Consider the following 5734-nt stretch of genomic DNA (forward strand, 5'->3'; position numbering starts at 1 on the left):
CGTCTGCAGTCCGCTGAGGAGATCGAACTTGGCTAGAAAAAGGGATGGAGAGAAGAATTCCAGGGAAATCTGATGAAGATGATGAAGAGGAAGGGGAGGCCTGCCAAACTTTTGCAACTCTTCTTTTTTGGATATAAAACTTGGAAAACACAATCTGTTGTTCTGTGGAAAAGACCAAAATGAACAGTACCAGTAATTTAGATGCACAAACACACATATTCCTGCATACACACACAGACACACACACATGCACATTGCTTCATCTGAAGTGACTCTTTTACCTTTGATTAGTTGTGGACCCGTGTGTACAGCGATCGTGCCGGCCCTGTTGAACTGAGGACGAGTGATGATGGACCCGTTGAGCTGAAGATTTTTGGATTGACCCACTGTCCCCTTCCCCTCCTCCCTCCCTGTGCTGCTACAGATAGAACTGTGCAAACAAAACAATGCCTGTCACACTCATAATGCATTCAAATGCCGGGTAATTTAGATTAAAAGTAATAACACACTTTACAGGAACACATCAACATACAAACAGCTCTTAAAAAACAGTTTCACGCATGACACTGACTTGTTTTCTATGTAGCATTTTACTGCAGCCTGGGCTTTTTACTAAATGATGAGTTATTGATGCATTTTTTATGACAGTATGTGATGCGAGTTATGTAATGTCATAATCAGCCACTACAGCAGCGAGTGACTCATTGTTCTGTTGCTCTGATTAAGGCTTTTAGTTGACCTCATCAGACCTGGACACAGTGTTGCTCAGATGTGGTGATGGCATGTTGCTCTTGTTCCAGTGTCTAATGCAAAGTCTTGGCTCCTTCGTACGGAAATGACACTTTCTGGCTCACGGTGTAAAACAGTTGGTTTTCACCATCACGTTACTCTGGAAGGTAACAGCTGTCTACAGCTGACATGATCATTAGTCATCGTCATTCTGTGGCATTGAGCCAGCAACACAGTCAGCCCTGTATCACTAGCAGAGTTGGATCACGTGTGCTGCAGGAAAAATCCACTGTTTTTTTAACTTGGGAGTGTTACTGCATACTAAGGCATGGTCATAATAGCAGTGAAAACATCGACTTTTTTTGGAAACACTGGATTTGCTTGTGGGAGTTAGGAATTGTTGAGCCTAGAGTTCAAACTTTGACCCACAAAGCTAGCTAGATAGTAGGAAATGCCAGAGCCTGCGTTGTTAACCACGTCAATATTCTGATTTTGACACCATTAGTCTGAATTAGACAATGCCATCACTTTCAGATCACCTTAACGTGAATAAGGTCATACTTGGAATAAGCAATCATTTAATTTAAACAATCCAAGATTATTCAGACCTTAGTTGCATTATGCAGACATGCATATGTCTTATTTAGATTATAATGTCTTATTGAAGTTTTCACAGCATTTTGCGATATCGTCATACAGCAGTTACCAAATGCTTGATGTAACATTGCCTGGGCAAGATGAAGAAATAGAAAGGAGTTGTAGCTTCAGCAAAATTAGAAAGAAAACACGCAAAATGGTGAAAACATTAGCATCGTACAATAAACTATTACACTAAACTGTTTTAAAACTGGCAGAATAACGTTGAACATAATGACATAATTAAATAATCAGGCTATGCTTCTTAACATGCAAATGGGATATGAACGGCATATTCCATCGCAACTCATGTCAACATCATAGTCTAAATAATGTCTCATTCTGATTATAGTCAATATTCAGATTACTAGTGTCCATGTGAAAGTAGTTAGAGTTTAAACTTTGTTTACAAACAGTACATATCCCACTGCATTTATAGCTTCTTAACTGTCATTTTCAAGCAAAGACACAGGTATGAAAACAGACTTTGTGGTGCTGCATTGACCGCACTTACATTTAAAAAAATCTAAATCAGATCAAAGTAAAACAAATGAGTAAACAGTAAAAGGGGAAGTAAGTAAATCAATCTTGTCCTGTCTGTATGTGCTCAAACTGAAAAGATAGACAGAGGAAGGAGAGAAGTGAATGGCCGTTCTCCCTGGAGGATGTTGCTGTAGGAGCTGCAGCACTGATCCATATCCCTCATGTGACATTCCTGCTGTATCACTGAGTGTTACGTGCCAAGAGCCTCGCACACTTTAGGAAACACATGATCTTCACTCAGCTTATTTCTGTGAAGCTCACTGCATGCACTTTCAGACCTGGTGACGGAGAATCAGCTGCTCCACACGGTCACTTTCTGTTCTGTTTAACAGTCGCTCACATCACATCGTCTCCTCGACAATTAACGTTAGGTTGTGACGTTCACTCTTCCTTCAAGTTGCTGAAACTAACATCTCACTTATAATGGTAAAGTTGTCATGGCAACAGTTTTTTCTCAGGAAAATCAAACACGGATTTCAAACCAAACCCAAAGTGGAGATTCGAAAAATCAGAGAGAGAGAGACGAGCCAACTGAACTGATGATTAGAACTGGACTTAATCAGGACTTTATGTACACTTCTTAAAATTGAAAAGAATTGATATTAATTAACTTATTTGATGATGCCCTTAGTCAGGCTGTCTTTTCATACCTGCAATACGTGGTAAAATATGTTTATTTATTCTTACTCGTAACAATTTCTTCATAATCACCCCCTGGTATTGTATAAGTGATTTATCGTGAATACCTCTGTTTGATAATTGAGTTCAATATGGTGATTGAGATCAAGTGAAGTGCACAAACAAGGACCTGTTGGTTGGTTTGAAGTAACTCAGTGTCTCTGTGGAGAGTGAGACGGACACAGTGAGACAGTCCTTTCTTACAGATCTGCTTTTGAAATTAGTTTTGTTGGTAGGCAGACTTTTTATTGTTGCTGTGTCTCAGTTCAAGAGCTGCATCCTTCAGAGGCTGCATATGAAAACAGACTGAGTCACAGCGGCGCGACCAGGCTGTGGAGGGCTCCTTCAAATGTGTCCTTGCTTCAACTCAATCATACAGCGGTACACATGGGACACTAAACACAACTGTTTAAATCATCTGTAGACCAGATCTCATTTTATTTTTGGCGTCCTCCAAAGGATGCAGCCCCTGAATTGAGACGCAGATTATCTTTAACCTTAACTAAGCTAGCTGGCTATTGGCTGTAGCTTCATATTTGTGCAATATCAGTGTTACTCTTAATCGAACTCTTCAACACAGACAATTTAGGAGTAACCATTTGGCCACCAGTGGCAGCACTGAGTAAACTGCATGAATAAATCATACTCATCAGGAAAATGACCTATTGTCATTTAATGAGCAGTTGTGCAGTTTACTGGTATATGGTCCTGCATCTGGATTATTCAATGGCATGAAGCTAAACAATTTTAATACATTACAGTACAAGACAATTGTTCTTTAATCCTGAAGGCAATCTGGTAAAATAAGACAAAAACAAGACACAGACATGCACTGACAACCAGCCACAACACAATAACACAGTAACACACAATAAAAGAGGAGTACAGTTGCATTGAGCTAAAAGGGTAATTAAACAAAATTTCACACTGGATAATTTAGGATTTTTGTCAACTCTCTGTAATTTTGCGGCTGGAAATGACTTTGATTTTCAGACTAAAAGCCAAGATGACATTAGGATAAATAACGTTTTATGAAATCTAATGAGAATCAACGGAAGTTCAAATCAACCCTCTGTCAGAATATCAAGCAAATTGTTTCCTAACTACGACATGAAGTTTATTTCTTTAATTATATTTGACTTTACACGTGCTTGCTCATGGTTCCTTATTGCTTATGTTCTGAGAATCTCGAGACGACTTGTTTCCGTGCTGTTCGTAAAAAGGTTGAACATGTTAGCTCCAGTTTGGAGTTTAGCGCTGCAATAAATACTTGGACGATGATGATGTGGGAGCTTCAACAGATAGCTGAGCTCTTTCTGTAGATTTGTCCTTACATACATCCCATAGTCATGCTCACTCAACAAGCACCAACCACACTGAAAGCACCATGGGCCTGCTGAACATGAATCTCAGCAGGCCATGACACACATCACACTGCATCAGACATTCATCTTACTGCATTAAACTCCACTTTCATGCACAAGATTTTTAATTGAATTGAATTTAGGATTAGGAGTCTCAAGTCAAACATTTGTCTTGTTTCTGTGAAGGAAAATACCTCTGGATTGATTGGTACAGCAAGAACACGTGAATTTTAATTGTACTTGTAAGAGAAAGTTGTAAATATGAGAAAAATCGAAGAATACGACAGGTTCCCTTTTATCACCACCACAGGTCCCACTAAACTGCTGGTCTGCTTGGTGCTTGCATTAGGCCTATTTTCTCTCAAGGTGGACTGAGGACTTTCAGTCATTGCAGTCACATCTGGTGGCCATAACAGGTTCCACAGCCTCTGGACAAAAGGCTGTGAAAATAAAAAGGAGACATGGAACAGTTGATATTTTAATGAAAATGTCTGTTTACTCTGTGAGTTGCTCAGTAAATGAGGTAAAAATAATCAAAGAAAGTTGGTGGATACATGGGTTATAGGATCAAGTGTTTATCACTTTTACAGAACAAATATTCCACCTTTTTCTCCTCCGAGGATGAATCTCAAAGAAGCTTGTTTGGCATTTGTCACAAAAGGGGGAATTTTGACGTGAATGTCTATCAAATACTGAAGATCAATTCTGCCAAAACAAAATAAAACCTTTAATACTTACTTCAAATGTATTCTCTTTTTGACTTGGTACCTAAAACTATGGTGTCTAATAATTATGAGAAACAATGTTTTATCATCATTTACGTACTATCACATAGATTCTGAATGTTTCTCATGATTATGAATCATTCATGAGATACCAAGTCAGTGACTTTCCAAGTCTTTCCATACATTTATGAGATGCTACAAATTTGAATTGATTTGGCATTGAATCTATTGAAGTAAATAGAAAAAGATTAAAAAAAAATCTATGGCACAACTAGATTAAAAATTAATTCTGTGAGAACCAGAAATATCAATGGCAAATTTAAGTGCACAGTCATCTGGCTAATTGTTATATTTTGCATTTAGATTTTGGAAAACTAATTTCCACCTGGTTATCAGCACTTTATCTAAATTAAATTCTGTCAGGAACTTAAATACAGTCTCTAATGTGTACGTTTTCCCACCAGGTTGTCCTACATTTAAATAGCTGCAGCCTGTCCTCCGGTGGAATCCCCCTGTGGCACCAGATGTGGTTGGAACAGCTTTTGAGAACAGCCAAGCCTGTTTGGACTCTGTAACAATCATTTTTGGCCCCGGCAGCAACAGAGTCTCTTCCGGTCTCAGGCTGTTTAATATTGGAATTCACACATAGCATAATATTAGAAAATGTATATTTCGTTTGATCATGTCAAACTATGCAACAGATTCTGCAATTGCAAAAGCATCTTGACCCTGTGTCCTCCCTCCTTTGAGCATTTCAATTTATAATATCATTATACATTGTGAAATATGTAAATAAACTTGACTTCTGATAAAATGTAATACCGACTGATTGAACTTGATGTTGTTTATTCATCCCAAAGCAAAAATATTAATAAATTGACTGCAAGTTCCTCAGTTTAATTCTAAATACATTTGCTGAACTAGTTTGCTATTTTTGGCGGCTGTGGCGATAGAGTGGTCGTCCTCCAACTTAAAAGTCTAAAGAAACGGATGACCACACATGATCGTCTTCATACATTTCCGGTGAAATAATACAAATAAATCAAGACATGAGTGGGA

This window comes from Limanda limanda, chromosome 20 (genome assembly GCF_963576545.1).
Source record: "Limanda limanda chromosome 20, fLimLim1.1, whole genome shotgun sequence".
Taxonomy (NCBI): Eukaryota; Metazoa; Chordata; class Actinopteri; order Pleuronectiformes; family Pleuronectidae; genus Limanda; species Limanda limanda.